Source organism: Ochotona princeps, chromosome 17 (genome assembly GCF_030435755.1).
Source record: "Ochotona princeps isolate mOchPri1 chromosome 17, mOchPri1.hap1, whole genome shotgun sequence".
In the NCBI taxonomy this organism is placed as follows: Eukaryota; Metazoa; Chordata; class Mammalia; order Lagomorpha; family Ochotonidae; genus Ochotona; species Ochotona princeps.
The window spans coordinates 46,772,335-46,791,809 of NC_080848.1; the positions used below are offsets into that span (position 1 = coordinate 46,772,335).

The 19,475-nt window shown below is 42.7% G+C and overlaps 1 protein-coding gene across 8 annotated transcripts in view; it reads left to right on the forward strand.

Annotated features, from left to right (window-relative positions):
* Positions 1-19,475, forward strand: part of SPECC1 (sperm antigen with calponin homology and coiled-coil domains 1) — a 299,800-nt gene that overhangs the window by 164,138 nt on the left and 116,187 nt on the right. The window lies entirely within an intron of this gene.

Below are 19,475 nucleotides of genomic sequence, written 5' to 3' on the forward strand. Positions count from 1 at the left end.
TAGAAGACATCCAGTTCACTATTATCCCAAATGTTACCAGGTTGTTTCCAAGTGGCTTAGCCATCTAAGCAGAAGTGAATGTGACTAAATAATTTGAAGATTTAATTAATTTGAAATAATTTGAAGACTGAAAAGGCTGCCATTTGTTTATTTCCTTTGTGGGAGGGCAGTGTGATGTTTTGATACATTCACATATTGTGTACTCGGGAGATTGCAGTTACTCATCATGTCAAAACGTTTATCATTTTTTTGTGATAAGAACATTCAAATCTTTTTTTTTTTAAAGATTTATTTATTTTATTGGAAAAGCACATTTACAGAGATGAGAGACAAACATCTTCCATCTGCTGGTTCACTCCCAAAGTGCCTTCAGTGGCTGGAACTGAGTGTATCCGAAGTCACAAGCCAAGAGCTTCTTTCCATTCTCCTCCCATACAGGTTCAGGTCCCAAGGCTTTGAGCCATCCTCTGCTACTTTCCCAGGTCATGATCAGAGAGCTGGAAGGGAAGTGGAGCAGCCGGGACATGAATTAGCACCCATATGGGGTACCAGTGCTTGAAGTGGGAGGATTAGCCAATTGAACTATTGCGTCAGACCCTCAAAATTCTGTTTTCTAGCTATTTTGAATTATACAACCCAATACTGTTAATTCTATCTAGTCCCCTTTTGTGTCATAGAATATGAGAGCTTATCCCTCTTCTGATTTCCATAAATTATGACTGTCAGGAATATATCCAGCAAGGAGAAATGTTTGGTATAAAGTTAAATGGACAAAGCCAAGTACAAAATTATATGTATCCCAGTTATATCTTTGAAAAAGGATACTCATTGGTCTTGTAATGTCTTAGTAGATTTTGGATTAGAATATTTCAACTGAGTTCTCCACTTGTCACAGTTGCTACAACTCCTTCGTTTTTTTTTTTTTTGTTGTTGTTGTTGTTCTTCAAAACCAGGCTTTACCTGTCTGCTCTGTAGGAAATTGGATTTTAGACCTTGATTTAGAAAGCAGCAACTAATATTTGAATCTAATTTATATTAAAGGGTTTAAAGTAAAAATGAACATTTTAAATTAATGTGCTACTAAATACTTGGTGAGGTGATAGTGGATGGTCCTGGTGGCTTCCTGGGAGGTGGGTACTGAGACCCAGCTTTGGATGCAGGAAGTTCGTGGTGGGAATGCCTGTGGGAGGAGTATCTGTGAGGGGAGGGGAAGGAAGCGGACTGGGCTCAGTCCCAGGGAAACTTGAGTGAAATTGATTCTTCACAGAATCCCAGATTGGGGCATAGTTGTCATGCCTCTTGTTTGTCCCCATCAGCCATAGGAGGCTTGCGGGGACCATCTATTTCCTTGCCTTTCTAGTGGTCTTTCTCTTTATTTTCTTTGTGAATTCTACCCCGAAAGGGACATTCTGATACCACCCCCCAAAAAAACAAATAAACATTGACTTATTCTTTTCTTCCTTACAAAGTTCATTCTCAGGGAGTTGGCTGCACAGCTGACCACAAGGCCTGCCCACACAAGAGCTAGCTAGCTGACTCAGGTGGTCAGCCCTGGGCCTGACTCACCCCCATCCACTCCTTGCTGCTGACATCACCAGGGCTTGTTTCCTGGGACCTCAGTGGGCCTGGACCTCTGCCCACCTCCTTGGTAACTGTGATGGGATGGAGAGACCAGCTCACGGCTCACTCTGCAGAGTGGAGAATGAAGTCAGAGGTTTCTTGGGTTCTGCACACCTTGGATTTGGCAGGAAGTGCTCTTGTGTTTCTGGTCCGACTTGTTCATCCTGGTCCTAACAGTTTCAGCCTGCAGCCACCACGGAGGGCAAGTGAGCCTCCGGACAGGCTGGGGTCATTCCTCGGCCCCCGGCTCTCGCTAGAGAATTGGGCGGTTTGGGCCTCTTGACCTCGGGTTTTCAGCCTTCTGAACTGCTAACCAAATCTCTTTCATTATATATTGCATAGCCCTACATGTTTTGCTACAACAACAGAAAACAGATTTAAGACCAAGTGCAAGGGCACATTACCAGGGCACATGTACCACTATTGTGGCACATCGGGTTAGGCCACTGCTGCGTGTATTGTCAGTGTTCTGTTTTGAGTTCTGGTTTGAGTCCCAGTTGCTCTACTTTCAATCCAACTTCCTGCTAATGTGTCTGTGAAGGCAGCAGACCCCCCAGTGCTTGGGCCCCTGCGCCCACATGGGAAACTTGGCTGGAGCTCCAGGCTCCTGGCTTCAGCTCAATCCAGCCCTGGCTGTTGTAGTCGTTTGGAGAATGAAGCAATGGGTAGAAGATTTTGTTTTGTTTTTCTCTGTCTCTGATATTCTTCACTTTAAAGAAATTAGTAGATAAGTCTTTTTTTTTTTTTTTTAAAGAAGCGTTTGTGCAGAGTCTTAAAAGGTGAGGAGGCATTGGTTATGGGGGGAGGCTTTTAGGGAGAGAATACAGCGCCCGCTTGCCAAGAAAGCAAGTTGTGAAAGAATCCAGCATTTTTGAGGAATCATTAATGATGTCAGGTCACTGGGTATATTGGAAAGGGGTGGCAGGCAAAGCAATGTGCAGGTTAAAACCAGAGATTGCATGAAAATGAGTATGAACTTATTCTGAGAGAGGGAACAAGTCGAGTTGTTTCAGTGGTGGTGGTGGTGTTTTTGAATGTTTTATTTGCTTGAAAGGCAGAGTGTCAGAGGGAGACACACCCATACCCCCTCCTACCCACCCCCTTTTACTTGCCAAATGCCCGCAGCAGCCAAGCTGGGACAGGCTTGAAGCCAGGAGCCCGGAAGTACAGCCTGATCACTCACATGGGTGTCAGGAACCTCCGTACCTGAGCAGTCAGCTGTTGCCTCCTGTGATGTATATCAGCAGAAGGATGCATTACAAGTGGAGCTGCGGCCATCCTAAGCAGCCGTTTAACCACCACGCCACAAATGCTCATTCCATGGGTGACGTTTAAAAAGCAGTTTGTTTATTTGAAAGAGTGACAAGGAGAGAGGGAGACAACCCTGTGAGAAACACACACACACCCTCACACATACACACACACACACACCTTTCATCTGTTTATTTACTCTTCAAATGTTTGTAATAGCCAGACTGGGCCAGACCAAAACCAGGCCTCTCACGTGGGGTGGCAGGGATCCGTGAACATGGGCCGTCATCTGCTGCCCTCCCAGGTCCATGAGCAGAAAGCCGGTTGGAAGCTGAGGAGCTGGGACTCAAACTGGCACTTTGACAAGGTACTGGCAACCCAAGCAGCAGCTTAAGCATCCACCCTGATGTGTTTATACTTGCCTTTTGTCTGATTGTGTCGTACATGCTCATTACTAGAAAATGAAGTTTAGGGCCCAGCGGCATGGCCTAGTGGCTAAAGTCCTTGCCTTGAAAGCACCGGGATCCCATATGGGCGCCGGTTCTAATCCCGGCAGCTCCACTTCCCATCCAGCTCCCTGTTTGTGGCCTGGGAAAGCAGTTGAGGACGGCCCAAAGCTTTGGGACCCTGCACCCGCGTGGGAGACCCGGAAGAGGTTCCAGGTTCCCGGCTTCGGATCGGCGCGCATCGGTCCGTTGCGGCTCACTTGGGGAGTGAAACATCGGATGGAAGCTCTTCCTCTCTGTCTCTCCTCCTCTGTGTATATCTGGCTGTAATAAAATGAATAAATCTTTAAAAAAAAAAAAAAAGAAAATGAAGTTTAAAGACGTGTATCGGTTGACATTTCTGTGTGGTGTCATTATTAAGCCATTTGTGTATGTGTTTGAGGGCAGTACAAAAGGTTTATGGAAGATATATTCCATGCATTCAAAGGATCTTAAAAAAATTATGGAAATTTAGAATGAAAAAACTATGTCATGGATTTCAAAAATTTTGCACCAAAATAAGCATCTTTAATTCTATTTTTCATGAACCTTTTGAAGTATGTGTGTTTATGTTTTACACATATTTAAAAATAGTGTTATACATATTTTAAACCATCCTGACTATTCAAAATCATCTTATTTAACAGCATATTGTAGTATTTTTGTAACTAAATATTCCCAAATACTCTTAACACCTTCATGAAATTCTGTTGTAGGTAGTACCATAATTTCTCTAATCCCTATATCATTAGGTCCAATTTTTTCTCTATTCTGAATACTAACCTGTGAATCTGTTGAATATTCCCTTTGGGCAGAGGTACTTCTGTTGCTTTTTTCCTTCTCTTAAAGATTTATTTGTTTATTTGAAAGGCAAACTTTCCAGAGAGAAAGAGACAGGAATTTTCCATCTGCTGGTTCATTCACCAAATTCCTGTGATGACCAGGGCAGATCAGGGCTGAAGCCAGAAGCCAGGAGCTTCGCTTGGGTCTCCCACATGGGTACAAAGCCCTAAATACTTGGTCCATCCTCTGCTACGCTCCCAAGGGAATTGGTGGTGAGCTGGATTGGAAGTGGAGCAGCCAGCACCAGAACTGGTATCCGCATGAGTTGCCAGCTTCTCAGGTGGCAGCTTATTACACTAAACCACAGCACCGGCCCAGCTCTATTTATGTTTTAGAGGTAAGAGGGCAGACAGAGCACTCCCCAGGTCTAAGCACAGGAGGTCCCATGTGTCACTTCAGATTCTGGAATGGAAGCTTACATGTCTTTCTCTGCATTATGATCTCTCTGGGTTCTGAGGACTAAACCCATTGAAGCAGAGAAGTAGTGTGATCCAGCGGGGGTGGGGAGAGGGTGGGATGGGGGGAGAGAGATCAAGCCAAACACTTGGATGCATAACTGAAATCAGAGAGACAGAAGGAAAGATCTACCAGGATAAAACGATGACTCAAAGAGTCACTGCTCCTGGAGTGAGTGTGCAGCAGTTAACATGTGTGCTTCCCATATTGTAGCACCTGGCTTCGCTACCTGGCTAGTTTGCACCCTGAAAAGCGGCAGCTCGTGTAGTGGGTCCCTGTCACCCACTGTGGGAGACCTGGGTTCAGTTCCCAGCTTCTGGCCTTGACCCAACCCAGCTTCAACTGCAGTGGGCATTTGGAGCAGATGGGCTCTTTGTGTCTTTGGTCTGTCTGTTTACCCTTGAAAAAAATAACTAGGAATTGAAAAATAAATTAAGATAGTTTCTCAGCCTTTTGGCTAAGATCAAGTGTAAAAGTAAATGAAGAAATGAAAGTTTGTGTTAGATGAAATACCAATGATAGCAGTCCTGTTAAGAACACAATCAGTTTTCTTCAAAGAATGACTTATAAAACGCAAAGGTAAAACACATAGGAAGGTGTAAGAGGTTGAGATCCTGAAGACCAGTGTAGGAGCTCCAGGATTTCTAGAAAGGGAAGAAAGAACAGTTGACTAAAGCAAAATAAACAAATAGAAAACGTGATGCCAGGAGAATTTTATACGTCAGGGTTCAGCACAATAGCTTAATCGCCTAATCCTCTTCTTACAAGCACTGGCATCCCATCTGGGTTCTGGTTCGTGTCTCAGCTGCTCCACTTCCCATCCAGCTCCCAGTTGATGGTCTGGGAAAGCAGCAGAAGATGGCTCAAGTCCTTGGGCCCCTGCACCCATGTGGGAAATCTGGAAAATACTCCTGGCTTCAGATCAGCTCATCTCCAGCCATTGTGGCCATTTGTGGAGTGAGGCATTGAATGAATGCCTCAGTTCTAATCCTGACAGCTGCACTTCCCATCCAGCTCCCTGCTTGTGGCCTGGGAAAGCATTCTAGGACGGCCCAAAGCCTTGGGACCCTGCACCCGTTGGGGAGACCTGGAAGAGGTTCCTGGCTCCTGGCTTTGGATTGGCGTAGCACTGACCACTGCAGTCACTTGGGGAGTGAATCATCAGATGGAAGATCTTCCTCTCTATCTGTCTTCCTCTCTATATATCTGACTTTGCAATAAAAATAAATATTTTTTAAAAAAGAATAATCTTTAAAAAATTGTGTTTAAGACTGAAAGGACTCATGGAATTCTGAAAAGAGTTAATTATTGGCGTATTGGCGTATAGCAATAAAAGAAACCGTACTAACTTGTGGAAAGTGTAAGTCAGCTTTGAGGAGAGCTGGGAAGATGTGGAGTTTCTTATCCACTGTACAACACAAGGGAAGACAGTGCAGGGATTTGTGACTGAAAAACCGTAGCTTAAATCTCCCATCTCGGCCATATCAGTCTGGGTCTTATTTGCAGACCGCAGAAGCTAATTTTAGATGATTTACGAAGAAAGTTTTTTTTTTTTTTAATAGGATATTGAGTTGCTGTGGGGTTGCAGAAGGGCCAGAAAACTAGGCTTAGAGGCTCTGTAGCCTGCAACAGTGCTGCCTGCGGTCTCCTGGAGACCTGGCCCAGGTGGGACGCAGCTGCCGAGTCCCTGGGCGTAGCTGGTGCAGCTTGCAGCAGGCGCCGCTGGTGTTTGCCGTGCACTGTGCACCGTGCGCCAGCCCTGGCCCCTGCTTGCGGGGACTTTGATCTCGCAGCAGTCACGCATGCTGCCGGTAAGCATTTCTCATCATAGTCCCTCCTTTACACGTTAGTTCCTGAATCAAAGTCTAGCATGAGTCTTGCAAATGTTGTCAAGGTCAAGGGGCCTTCTGAGCTCAAGCTGGCACCCCCAAAGAAGGCAGCTGGCTCATGCAACTTGTTCTAATAAGAGGTAGATGCTTCCTTCAGCTAGACGGTGAGGGAAGTTTGCAAGCATAGGAAAGAAGAAGTTCAAAGACGATGGCAGTCACAAGGCGTGTCAGATGTCAGATACTCTGTCCAGGATATCATTCAGTGTGACTCAGGGGTAGGGCGGCCTGTGACACACGAGTAAATGGTTCATTCCACTTGTTGAATATATTAGCCTCCTCTAATTTGACATTTCTATTTTGATCTAAAACGTTCCATTAGATATTGGTAATTAGATCAAAATGGAAACATCAAGTTGGAGGAGGTTCAAATATTTGACAGTGGTGAGCAGTGAATCTTGCATACATAAGCTGTATACATTGTATACATAAGTTATATGTTATGTGCATAAACAGTATACATTGTATAGCATTAATATGTATGTTGTGTGTGTAACATAGAATGTGCTGATACTGCTGAAAATGCACAGTCTGATTGTAAATAAAACAAGGATTCGTGAGGCGGAGGCTCAGGCCACAGGGGAAAAAAACCCTAAGAAATAGCCTGGAACTAAAAAGACTTAAGTGTTTCAGTAAAGCCTGGATTGGGGATAAGAGCATGCAAGGCATTTGAATATAAAATTGCTCTAAGGATCTTTGTTGGTGAGGGAGTAGAGAGCACAGTTATTTAATTTTGATAAAGGGTTGGATAAGACTGTTAGGAATGGCAAGTAACCACCGACAGACTACAAGAATCTATTATTCCCAAAATAGCAGGGACTGAGTATAATAATGAGGAGTAAGAAAGGAATAAGGAGAAGGAATGCCAGCTTCCCAGAAATGAAGAGAAGGGGAAAAAAAGATGAAATGACTTCATAAACAGTAAGCAAAATAAGATAGAAGCAGTAAAACCAAATAAACAGTCGCACAGTAAATACTGTGAGGCTGCATTAACCTGTCCAAGACCAAAGATTTACAGCATTAGCATCAGAAAAAGGCAAATGCCAGGACAAAAGGAATGCATGAGACACCCGAGAGTTCCTCTATGCTGATAAAAACCAAAAATATTCAACTCTAACTTTTCAGTAGCAAAAGATTATAGAACACAAAGTGAGGCAGCAAGAATTTATTTAAAATCAGATTAAACTCGGAGGTGCTAATTATGTGTCTTTCCTAATTTGACAAATCAGGTAGCCGAGGTTGCCAAATCGGATGCCCACAGGGGGCAGTGGGTGGCATGAATATGTGAATTAGGGGGCAGAAGACAGCAGGGCTGATGGGAATTGCACAGTGAACTGTATAATGTACGCCTTGCCTGAAGGCAATGAGATTCATACATTTTAAAGCACTTTGCTAGCCAAACAAAGCATATCTGTAGTTTACAGGCTGCACCCTCTGAAACAAAAAGAAAAGATTATAACCACCAAGCAAATGTATGGAACAGGGAGTGTACATTCTTCTTCTAGGTCCAGGGAATTTTTACCCAAATTCATCATATACTTTGTCATAGAAAGCCAAAATTAAAATATGAAAATTAAACTTTATATGCAGTAACTTGTCATCCTAATGCAGTGAAATTAGAGGTTTGAAAAATGATTTTTATTTATTTTTTCATTTTTTATTAGTATTATTGTTTTATGATACAGTTCCATAGGTCCTGGGATTTCCTTACCCTCTCTCCAAGTCCTTCCCCGACACTGAGTTACCCTGTATTACTACAATAGTATAGTTTTTGATACACAGTCATATGTCCATCATTGCAGGCATGGACAGTGGCGGAGTCCAGCATCCTATTGTCAAGATATAGTAAACAGTTTCATTGGGAGTCCATCTTTGGTCTGGAAGTAGAGATGCGTATTGCATTGTATCCTCACATCTGGATATGATAGTCTCCATTACACAGTCAATATATATCCCCTTAAATGAAAAGCCACAATACAATAACAACAGGAAGAAAAATAGAAATTTACAATGCATTGAAGTTAAATAACATGTTACTGAATGATCAGTGTATTGCTGAAGAAATGAAAAAATTAAGAACCTTCTTAAAGAAAATGATGCTACTGTATGATCTATGAGTCAGTGAAGAATTTAATGAGAAACAAACTGTTTTGAAGAAATGAAACTAAAGAACATCAAAATCCATGAGATACAGTTTCTGCTGATCTTTGTTGGTGAGATATGTCTCCTGTAGGCCACAAATAGACAGGTTTTGTTTTTAAATCCAGTTTGCTAATCTATGACATTTGATTGATGGGTTTAAGTCATTTACATTCAGGGTTAATATGAATAGGGGGTAATTTGCAAAAATGATTTTTAAAAAGCTCTCTTATTTGATGTTTTTGATAAATAACATCTACTTCAAAGAAAGTCAAAACAGAAATTCAGCCATCTAGCAATAAACTAAAAGAGTGGAGTTTTGTAGTAGTATCCATAGACTAGAATTAAAGCCATAATCAGGAAAATATGTAACAATAGATGCTTTCAGTAATGTCAGAAAAAAAAAAACCCTTAAATTTATAGGAGTGAAGTGTTTAACTTAGTAAAATTGAATAAAAGAGAAATGAATGGTAAAAGCTGAGATGAACGAAACAGAAAACATCAGATGGTAGAAAAGTAAGGACAAGCGTGAGTTCTTTGAAAAGGCAAAAAATGGAGATTATTCCAAATTAAAGGGAAAAAGGAAAAAACAAAGGAAAATAAGGATCTACTGGTAAGGAAGAAATAAAAAATTAAGTCTGTAATAATGGATTTGAAAAGCTAGATGTAATGGGTAATTTTTCTGGGAGTATAAATTTGCAAAATTGTTCCTAGAAAAAATTCGGAGTCTGAAATAATAGCACTACTATTTAACATTGTTTTGGTATTAATGCAATAAGGCAAAACATTTGGTTTAAGTATTAAAAGTGAATTTATGACTATCTGTAAGATAAATAAAAAGAAATGATTTTGCAGTAACTAGTTACTACTATCAAGTGGGAGGAGAAAGTTCAGTTCATAGTTGTCATGCATTATCTGGGTTAATTAGAAAATTATAGTATATAAAGTGAAAAGTATTGAAGCTTATTGTGATCAGAACTGAAGTAATGAATAAACTAGGCTGTGTTTCAGAAGGAGTGGACTCAATATTGTAAAGTTATTAGTTCTTCCCAATAACCTGGATATGACAGTACTTTCCATATCAGATTTTTTTAAAAACAAATTTTTTATTCTCAAATCTCACAAAAAGAATCTTTTAAAACTGAATGTTATAAGTCTGGCACAGTGGACTGGTGGCTCAATTCCTTGGCTGCCAGGATCCCATATGGGTGCCGGTTTGTGTGCCAGCAGCTCCACTTCCCTTCCAGCTCCCTGCTTGTGGTTTGGGAAAGCAGTATAGAGGGTGGTCCAAAGCCTGGGGCTCTGCATCCATGTGGGAGACCCAGAAGAAGCTCCTGGCTCCTCTTGGTTTCAGATCAGCTCAGCTCTGGCTGTTGTGGCCATTTGGGGAGTGAACAAGAAGATGGAAGATCTTCCTCTCTGTCTCTCCTTTTCTCTGTAAACATGCCTATCCAATAAAAAAATAAAAATAAGTATTAAAGAAAAAATCCCAAATGTTATTTTGAATAACAATATGGTTTATGGAAGCTATATGAGAATAGCTTCATTCTTTTTAAATTTTAAATAGACTACTTGATAGAGTCATTTTATAGAATGACAAAATTTTTCAGAAATTCAGGGCTTCTTTGGATATGATGTCGTAGATGCAGGTGTTAAACTGAGGCTTGGAAAGATTAAGTAGCATTAAGTGAGTAGTTGGGTGGTGGAAGTCATAAACATCTACTCAATGGAAAAATTTATTTTAGAAATTGACTTAATGTCACAGTAATATGTATTTGTGAATTGGTGCAACATTCTTTTTAAGTTTCTCAAATGCTCATAGGATGAAATCACAGTGTTTTTTAAATTTTTATTTTGTTTTTGATAATTTTTTACATATTTGATTAGGGTGCAAAGGGTCAAGGGCTAGAGGAAAGTGCGTGAGACCATCATTTTTACATTCTCTTTTGTTACTGTATCTGGGGGAAGGGGAAACACAAGGGGAGAAGCCATACCCAGCCTCCCAACCATCCCTGGGTCCCTGAAGTGGGGGCGTGCTCTGAGGGTCCTGCTCAAGTGGTTTTTATAATTCAGCAGTTCTGAATTGCTGCCAATCTTGCCACTCCTAGTTGAAATCTCTCCAGAATCCACTGGCTGACACAGTCCACCTTAGAGTCTCTGTTTGCCCAGGTATTCACTGCCAACTCTTGGCTGGGGTGGTTGAGCAATTTGTTCTGTCCTCCATCCTCTGTTATGGTACCAGGTGTCCTCTGCAGGCTCCAAAGGACTGCCATATCTTCCATTTTAATGACAGTGTTGCAGTGTTACTCAGGTCTCCCATGTGGGCACAGGAGACAAAGGGCTTGGGTCATCCTCTACTCCCTGTCTTAGGTGTATTAACTGGGAGCTGGATCAGAAATGCAGCAGCAAGCACTCAAACCGGCACTCATGGGATGCCAGCACGGTGGACAGTGGCTTAACCCACCACCAGTCACACTCTGTGGAAGAGGTTGGAAACGTCCTTCTAGTCCCTCGTGGCCAGCAAAAAGCTGACTTACTAAGGGAGAACAGAGAAGGAATTCTGGGGTGCAGCTGGCCTCTACTTGGGCATATGTAGTACTCCAAGGAAAATGTGGTAAAATACTCCTATAGTTGAAGTTCATCTGTAAACAAATATGAAAAAGTGAAATATCCAAGTAGATGGTGGTGCAGTCCAGTGGGCAGGAGAGTAATAAGAACAGATGGTGAGAAACGAAAGACAAACATACTCAGTAGCAATAGTAATCGGACATGTAACTAAAAAAAAATAACCAGGCATTTGACACAGCAGTTAAGCTGCCTCTTGAGATGCCTGAATCCCATATCAGAGTGCCTGGTTCGAGTCCCAGCTCTACTCCAGCTTCAGCTTCCTGCCAAGGCATACTCTGGGAAGCGGTGGTGATAGCTCAAATAGTTGGAGCCCTGACACCCATGTGGGAAACCTGTATTGAGTTCCTGGCTTCCAGGTTCAGCCTCATGAAGCCCCATACTGTAGGCAGACATAAGGGGAGTCAACTCTGCCTCTGCTCTTCAAATAAATCAATCTTTCTTTAAAAAACTTGAGTACTGGGCCCGGCTTGGTGGCCAAGCAGCTAAAGTCCTCACCTTGAACGTGCCAGGATCCCATATGGGCGCTGGTTCTAATCCAGGCAGCCCCGCTTCCCATCCAGTTCCCTGCTTGTGGCCTGGGAAAGCAGTCTATGACGGCCCAAAGCCTTGGGACCCTGCACCTGCGTGGGAGACCTGGAAGAGGCTTCTGGCTCCTGGCTTTGGATTGGCTCAGCTCCAACCGTTGCAGTCACTTGGAGAGTAAATCATCCTCCTCTCGCTATATATCTGACTTTGCAATAAAAGTAAATGAATCTTAAAAAAAAACAAAAACCCTCCAGTACTAGCAAGGACATAGAGAAACAAAGTAAAAGTTTATTTCTGAATATTTTGGATTTTGAAATATTTTTGTATAAACTTTACAGCTCGAGCTTCACTAATGGAAGAAATCCTTAATTGAAATGTGCCAGAGTCAGAAACTTTTTGAGGAAAGCTTCCAACCCCCTCCCCAACTCCAAGATAAGAAATGTTCAATATGTACTCCCGTATGTTGCTGCTAGTTTGTGAATGAGCTGTCGGCTTTTTGGAAGGCATTCTGGCAATGGATGTTAGGATTGAAAATTATGTGCTCATTTTGAAGATTCTGTCCTCTAGAAGTAAAAGCACCAGAAAATCTATATTGTGCATATTAGGAAAAGTTTGCTGATTGAAGTGCTTTTTTGATAATGCATGAAAACTAGCAACATTCTGGATCCTCCTTAGTAGCTATTATTTGAACAAATTGTAGTACATCATTTTTGTAAAATTTTTGTTGTTAAAAAGGCCAAGTTAGATGTTTTCACTTCCTTGGAAGGCTATGATTTCAAAAGGACTGTTTGCAGCTTTAAGTTATAAAGGTGTGTGCTGTGATCCCAAGCTGCTGCCCTGCAAATAAACAAGTAATAAACAAAAAACGTATATGTGTTCATGTTGAAGAACTCATTCATTTAAAGCTGTCAAAGTGATTATCCCAGGTGGGCAGGGGATTTTGATTGTTTTGCTTTGAGAAGGAGCATATATTATGGTACCTGCTAGGGTGGGAGGGTTTGGTGATTACGGAGAGGAACTTTAGATCCCACATTCCGTGGCTCAACTAATATAACCTTGGGCAAGTTATCTGCCCCAGGGGGGCCTCAGTTTCTTCCTTGGCAAAACAGTTCTTACTGTACAGGGTGTTGAATGAGTTAACGTACATAAAGTCTTCCCCACGGCAGGCTTACGTCAGTGGTAAAAGAAAGGATGTTGTCTTGTGTGCTTAGCAAAATCTGAATAATTCCCATCCATTTTATGTAGAGTTTGATTTTGAAGAATGTAGTGAAGCAAGAAAATATTTCTTCATCATGCACTAAAGTGAATAAATGGAACCAGCTACCTCAAAAAGGGAAATACCCGGACTCCCAAGTTGACCATCAAGTGCACTTTTTGGCTGTCTTACTGTAGAATTGGCCAGCTGTCAGTATAATTCACATAGGCTTCTGTATCTAGACTAATAATGCAAATGTCTGTATGAGAAAAAGGGGCACATATTGGATTTTTTTTTAAGATGAAGATCTGTTTTGTTGGCCTCCTAAGCTGTGACAGAATGATATTTCCCAGAGACAGATAATGACTGTATCCCCCATCCCACATGCTCTTCTATATGATCTCACCACTTCCCCACTTCCTGTGTCAGGAAAGCTACATCTTGAATCTGGGCAGACCTGGGCTCACCTCAGCTGTAGAATGAGCAGGGGAGGTGACTGTTACTGCTGAGGCTGGGCTATGAAACTTGTGCACATTCCTCCTGTTTGCAGGAGCACCAGCCATTCTCTGATAGGCCCAGCTGTTGGGAGCCCATCACGCTGGAGAAGGCCACCACGTAGTGCTGTGATGAATGACCCGTTCGAGTCCCACCCGATGCCTGGAGCTGGGCCTGTGGGACGGGCAGCCCAGCTGGAGTTGTGCTGCAGCCACTTCAAAGCATGGCTCTTCCCGAATTTCCCATCCACCCACAAAATCATGTGGAAATAACGGTCATGTGAAGCTATGAGTGTGTGGGGGAGCTTGTTAGGAAGCTCTGCTAGCTGGAATTTGAGTGCACAGTATCATAGAGAGGGTGAAAGAGCCTTCGTTCTGGTTGGAAGAGCCTTTCCCAAGCCAGCCCCAGTGGCTCACTGCATCCAGAAGTGTTGGCCTGATATCATAACAGTCTTAAAACTTGGTTTACTGTTTTTTTTTTAAATTTAACAATGCATAATATATTTTTATGCACATACTTGCAAAAAGTTATATACTTTTCATTTGAAATTGTTGCCTAATCCTGCTTAGAATCTAAAGCCTGTTTGTTTTTACCTATTTTGTTACATAGCATATTCCCTGATTTTACTTTCTGTGGTTTTATTTACCTTGGTCAGCTATAGCCCAAAAATAGTAAATGGCAAGCTCTAGAAGTAATCTGAAGTAAGTTTGAAATTGTGTAGCATTCCAGGGATCATGAGGAAATGTCGTCCTGTCCTGCCCTGTCCTGCCTGGGATATGAATCACACTTTTCCAGAAAATGTGTTCGTATACACTAACTGCCCTCCAGTCACTCAGCAACCCGCTTGCTTATCAGATGGATGGTTGCGGAATCACAGTGCCTGTGTATGCGTGATCTTATATAGCAGTGTCACACTGCGTCACAGTGCCTTCCTGTCATCATGGCAGTCTGTTATCATGACAAGAAAGGTGAGGGATTCTTAGATTAATTCACTGTTTCCCCACTTGTGGTGTGTGGAAGCGTGGCCCAGTGAGCCAAAGATGGCAGTGACTCACTCAGAGTGAAATGGAAGGAAGGTGTTTGGTGTGGTTTACAGGAGAGTTAATGTTTGTTTTTTTGCCACCACAGTTGATGATGTGCAGATCTGAGGCCTGAAGCTGTTTGATCCATCAGTCCCTCGTAAAGGCAGGCAGCATATTGACAGAGGTGACTTTTGGCAGAAAAAGGAGTGGAGAGAAGTTAACCCTGATAACATCTTCCTGCTGGGCCAGATCTGCTCCACCTGACCCTAGACCTCAAGTTGCAGAGGCCAGATGCTTCTCTGTATTGTTACAGTTTTGAGTTGGGTTTTCTGCCGCACTCCTCACTCACAGTAACCATTATCTGCAGCGTTTTGGGGATTCTGAGAACCACTTCAGAGGAACCTTGGGTGAAAGATCTCCAAGGAGGTTATGCAATTAATGGACCCCAGGTCCTGTGAGGTCTGAGGGGAAGGGGACAGAAAAGGGAGTGTTTTGAATGAAGAATAGAAGACTAAGGGAAAACAAAGCTGCCCTCAGATACTCAAATGTCATGTGGAAGAGGCAATTTGTTCTTTGTGGTTCCAGATTGTGTCAGAACTGGAACCAGTGTGTGCTGTGCTAATGAAAATAGAATTCAGCTCTATACAAAGAAGAATTGTCCCAACTCTTTTAGGGGATTAGCAGTGTAAAGGGCTATCTAATGCTGCGTTCTCTTTTTCTGAAAATATTCAGTTAAGACATAGGACAATATTGGCTTGACTTGGTGAGGGGAAATTTGGCCATGAGATTTCTGTGTTTCTTCCAGTTCTGAAACAGTGTGATACGGTATTTCTTTAGATGTCAGATTTACTTCTTCTGTGACCCTTGGGCCTATGGAAGTCCTTTCATACTCATAGTTTGCTGACCTGCAAAAGGATGATAATTCTTTTTGATGACCGACTTTTTTCAGAGATAAGCTTCAGATGCATTTACATAGAAATGTTATGAAAACCAGAGCCCTGTGCGAATGTAAAGTGTTGTTTTCACTTCCTATACAAAGGAAAGTACTTGTGAGTGGGACTTAGCTTATTCAGTCCACCTGATTCCCTCAGTTTCTCCTGTTGAAATTCAGATGAATTTCCCATCTTATGATGGTGAAACCTGGATGTTTCTTGTTGCTGTCTGAGACAGAGCTCCAGCTGAGCCAACTCTGTACATTCTAGGAGGTCAAGAGTTCAGTTGTGATCTAGTCTGGGTCATTCTGGTTTTACAGCGAGCCTCACAAACCTACAGGTTGAGCTTTTCCCGTCTCTCCTGAAAAGCAGGGCTGCGCACAGAGAGGCAGGTCTCTCCCATTCACTAACACGCTCTAACCCTTAGTCCCTTCTGTGCTGCCTGGGAGACCACAGCTTTATTTTCCCAGGCTCCTGGGAGATTTCTATTTGAAGGTGCCAGATTCTCCATTTAGGCAGCAAGATCTCCTTTGGCCCAAACAATTGGGCAGGGAGGTTAATGCAGGGAGAATTCTGGGACCAGGTACTCCTCTGTCCAGTGCACTTTGAGCGGAAAGGAGGCGTCCTGGCCCGCCCTGCTCTTTTTGCACAACTCTACAGGAGATGCCCTTCCAGAGCCGTTTTGCGTTTTGGCCTCTCCTGGGGGTAACTAACTGTGGTCAGTTGTGTGGCCGCCTGTAAGAAGCTGGTCAGCCCATACCACTATCTCTTCTCCTCAACAGTGTGGCTTTGTGTCCTGCCATGTCTTGCTTGTAACCCCAGCACAGAGCGATCACTGTGTCCACTCCCCTGCAGTCCCTCCGGAGCACCGTTCTGAGTGTTAGGGGTCTTTTGTTCAGAAGTTTCATTATCTGCCTTGATCTGAAGCACTGTGCACAGTGGCTGTGGTACAGGGCAAGCATTTGGGAAGAAGAGGGGATGGGTTTCCAAGTGTTTTCAATTCTGAGCCGAATTGCTCAGCAAGTTGTGAGCAAAATTCATTTTTTATTCTGCAAAATATGTATATACAAAAATATTTGGTTTTTTTGTTTTTTTTTGTTTGTTTGTTTGTTTTTTTTTTTTTTACCGAAAACATCTCCAATTGCTGACACTAATATTTGCTTTGATGTGAGATACATAGGAATCTGGAAAAGCACTCCACCGGACCCCAAGGGCAAGCTAGTTGTGGAAAAAGCCCTTTTTGGGGTGGGCACTTGAGAACCCCTCATCCTGTAACCGCCTCCCCGCTGTGCTCGGGTCCAGCTTTCTGCTAAGGTATACCTTTAGGGGCTTCAGACTATGGCTCAAGTGCTTGGGGTCCCTGTCACCTACAGCCTTGACCTGACCCAGCCCAGGCTCTTGACGATGAAGCAGAGGTCTCTTACTCACTGTCTAGTTAATTCCCAACCCTCACCCCCCCCAAAAAAAATCCTTTCTACTACAGTCAGGGGTGGGGCTGCAAAAACTGATAGCTGGAACTAAGGTTTAGTTCCTTCGCGCAGTGTGTCTGCTTGCTGAATGACAATGACCTCAGATTTTTTTTTCTGTTATCTCATTTGTTCTAAGTCCAAAGGATCAGTGCTGTCTATAAAACCAACGTATTGTTGATTGCCTGCTTTCGCACTGTATTTATGTACAGGTTAAAAAAATAGGAACTGGGACGAGGAGCTTATTATGAAAGGGAACACTGCTGTTACCCTCCCCTTCCCATTTCTTGCTCTGCCTCTCAAGGGTAGCTGTTTCATTATGCCTGTCTGGCCTTTTATTAATACATGCACACACACACACACACACACACACACACACACACATTTTAGAGCAATTTATTAAGCACAGCAAAACCAGCAACAAAGTATTATCTCCCATACTTCCTGCCTTCCCCAGTGTCACCACTGCCCCGGCCCTCCCGCTGGCCCTGTGGTACATTTGTTACAGTCAGGGAATGTGTGTGGATGTGTGGTTATCTGCCATGGCTGTGTAGTTCCTTGGAGTATGATATAGAGTATTTTCACTGACAGAAAATCCCTCTGGGCACTGCCTGTTTACTCCCCAGCTCTGGTCCCTGGCAAGCCTGATCATTTTTGCTTATTCCAAAACATCATAAACCTAGGATTCTGTGTAGCCTTTTTAGATGAGTTTCTGTCACTTAGGGATGTACGTTTAAGGTTCTTCTCTGTCTTTTCCTAGCTTGCTATCTTGTGTTTTCTTTTAAGGGCTGAATAATGTTCCATTGTCTAGAAGTACTACCGTTTAGTTATCCATTCACCTACCGACTGAAGGATGTCTTACCTCTTTCCAAGTTTTATAAATAAAGCTTGAAAAACCAAGGAACGTGATTGCTGGATCTTGTGGTACCAATAGCCTGAGTTTTGTCGGAAACCATAAAACTGTCTTTCAGAATAGTTGTGCTGTTTTGTATTCCCCCCAGCAATGAATACAAGTTCTTTCTGCTGCCCGTCTTCATCAGCATCAACATTTGCTGTTTTGGATGTTTTAGATTTTCAACATTCTAATAGGTGTGTAGTGGTATCCTGTGGTTTACTAATATGATGTAAGATATGGAACTTCTTTTCATATACTCATTTTCTGTGTGTATTTTTTAAAAGATTTATTCGATTTTTATTCAAAAGGCAGATTTACAGAGAGGAGAAGAGATGGAGAGGAAGATCTTCTATCTGCTGATTCACTCCCACATGGGTGCAGGGTCCCAAGGCTCTGGGCCGTCCTCGACTGCTTTCCCAGGCCACAAGCAGGGAGCTGGATGGGAAGTAAAGCAGCTGGGACATGAAGTGACACCCAAATGGAATCCCAGTGCTTGGAGGTCGAGGATTAGCCAAATGAGCCATTGCGCTGGGCCCAAATAAGTGATATTTTAAAAAAGTGATTAAAAAAGCCAAGTTTCATTCAGTAAGATCTGATAACCATCAGCATTGTTATCACTTTTGATTTCCTCATCCAATTCATACTCAAAAATATGTTGATGATGATTTTTAATACATGTTTGAGAAAAGCACAATGGATTTATATTTTCAGTTGCCATGCTATCAGATGTATTAAATTGCAGATTCTAGAAGATTCACCTCTACATGACATATATGAAGAATATAGTTTTTTAAAGATTTATTTTACTTGAAAGTCAGAGTTACAGAGAGGGAAGGAAAGACAGATCTTCCATCTGCTAGTTCACTCCCCAAAAGGCTGCAAAGGCTGGAGCTGGGCTGGTCCAAAGCTGGGAGCCAGAAGCTTCTTCCAGGTCTCCCACCTGAGTAGCAGGTCCCAAAGCCTTGGGCCATCCTCTACTGCTTTCTCAGGACATGAGCATGAAAAGGAATTTTAAGTTTATTGTTTATTGAATTATTTGAAATTTAGAGAGACAGGAAAAGCTCTCATTTAGGTCTGCTCCCTCCATGCCTGCAGAAGATGGGGCTGGGCTGAAAACAGGAACCTAGAACTCAGTCCAGGTCTGTCAGGGTGGCAGGGATGCAACTGCTTGAGCCATCACCTGTCGCCTCGCTGGTTCTGGAATAGCAGAAAGCTGGGATTGTAAGTGAATCCAGATCGGAAGCACAAGCACTCTGGGATGGGATTCAGGCAGCCCAAGAGGCAGCTTCACTGCTGTACCAAATGCCTGTCCCGTGGAGAGGGTTCACTGGTTTGTGTGACTGGAAGACCAGCAACAATTAATCATGTTTCAGACACTGATTTAGTTTAACAACTCAACAATGCGATTGAAGTTGAGTTTCCTTCTCTCTCCTGAGCTTCAGGCATTGATTTGGTTTTCAGTGACGTAAAGGTTGAGTTCCTTTGTTTCTGCTCTGCTGTCTCCATTCTTTACCTTCCTCTTTGAGAATGAAGTGGTCATGCCCACATTCACAGGATTTCTTGCTGATGTCCACTGATACTTTTATCAGTTTGCCCTTTGATCTCGACCTTGTAGTGTGCCCATGCCTTGAACCAGC